The following is a 1,822-nucleotide window of genomic DNA, read 5'->3' as shown; positions in this document are numbered from 1 at the left end:
GGATCAGACCTATATTTGTAGCCGTTGTGGCAGGACCTGCCTGTCCCGCATAGGCCTTGTCAGCCACCAGCGTGCCTGCAGAAGACGTGGATTTCTTTCCTAGATCCTCGTTCGCGAAGTCAAGCCATGATGATGGACAAATTAGATAGAGATTTCTGTGGAGTTCAAGTCCCATTGGAATGGTGCGCCTGGGTCCTGAGGCAAGTCCCTTTGACTTAGCCTTCTCAGAACTCATCTGACCTCAGTGTCTTTATTTTTTAAGAGTTTGGCAGGTGTACGAAAGGCTCAAGGCAGGTGGGTGGGAGGCTCAGGACTAAGGAGGGAGATTGGCAGGCGAGTTAAGGCTTAGAGGAGGCCCAAAGCCAGCTGGGTCTGTGCTGTCCTGCCAGCGGCTCAGTCCCAGGGAAGGGGTGGAGCTGTGCTGCCCTGCTGGTGGCTTCTCCTGTGGTGGGGTGCAGCGGTGGAAGCTATGCTGTCCAGCTCTGCCAGGCAGATGGTCCTTTGGGTGGGGACGCTGGCCAGCGGGGTTTCCTTCCCCCCCACTGGATCCGAATGCCAGGGAGTTTGGCTTGAGGCTTTGAGAGAGGGAGGCCACATACCCAGACAGTGGCCTACAACATGGAAAGCTCCAGCCCCAGCTGGCCACTCTCTTACTGGTGCAGCTATCCCTCTCTGGTCACTCTGGAATAATATTGTTCCCCTGCGCTCACTGCCCCCTTAAGGTCACTGAGGAACATAACTGTCCAGAATATTAGAACTCTGCTCTTCTGTGTTATGGAAAACAATCTGATTCCAGGCACATCTCATTGTCCTGGAATCTTGCTTTAAGTTATGATAAGAGGAAGCTGCATACCAAATGTGGTGATCCTAGCTCTTATGGTTTAGGAGGAGTTCTTGAACAAACGGACTCACAGATGGAGACAGACAGACAGACAGAAACCCACATTTCTAAAATATATAGTAGAGAAGATTTTGGGACCTCTTCTTGAACAGTTCTATTGCCTCCATTCAAGACTCTAGAAATTTGCAAGGTGAGAGGGATATAGGCCTCAGTGCTGCAAAGACTTGGGTGTGTCATTTTCAATGGTCTGATGAAAATCTGTTTTGGTTTTGGCTGAATTATAAAGATTTAAAATATATTCTTCACTCTAGTCCCTGTTACTCTGATGCTTATATAAGTGTTTCCAGCTGTCACGATTTTACCCAGAACCTTGCAAAGGCTAGCACTTCTGGAGTCTTGTAATTATACGAGAAGCTCATTTTCTGCACTCTTGGTTGCAATGAAAAGCTGAAGCATGTAAACAGGAAATGCTGGGAAACCAGAAGGCAAATCAGCAGAACCCAACATGTGTGTGTTTAACAGCTCAGGCTTTTAAAGCCAAATCTCATGATTTGGGGGCCTGACACATAGTTTCTGTTTTGGGGTGCCAGATGGTTTCAACAAAAATACGGGACACACTTGATATTACATCACAATCTACATCTTATTTAGAAAATTCCAGACATTTACATTTTCTCAATTTGTTTCCCGAACAGAAAGCTCAAATACTGGACTGTCCTGTTCAAAACCCAACACCTGGCAGCCCTATAACATTCTGCATGCTTTAGCCTACTAACAGTTTGACACTTCCCCCCTTTTTGGAGCTTAGTCGCAGAGAGGTTAGTGAACCAGCTGCTGCCCTCCCGTTAGGGCGCCCCACTTGACCCCTTTTGCCCCAAACAGTGCAGACTCGGGAGCCCAGCCAGACCGCCCTGGTGCCGGAACGTTAGTGCCGCGGTGCGCGGGCGGGGGGAGGCAAGTACTAGTGATGCACAACGCGGA

Source organism: Pelodiscus sinensis, chromosome 18 (assembly GCF_049634645.1).
Source record: "Pelodiscus sinensis isolate JC-2024 chromosome 18, ASM4963464v1, whole genome shotgun sequence".
Classification (NCBI taxonomy): domain Eukaryota; kingdom Metazoa; phylum Chordata; order Testudines; family Trionychidae; genus Pelodiscus; species Pelodiscus sinensis.
This window is presented reverse-complemented; position numbering follows the sequence as displayed.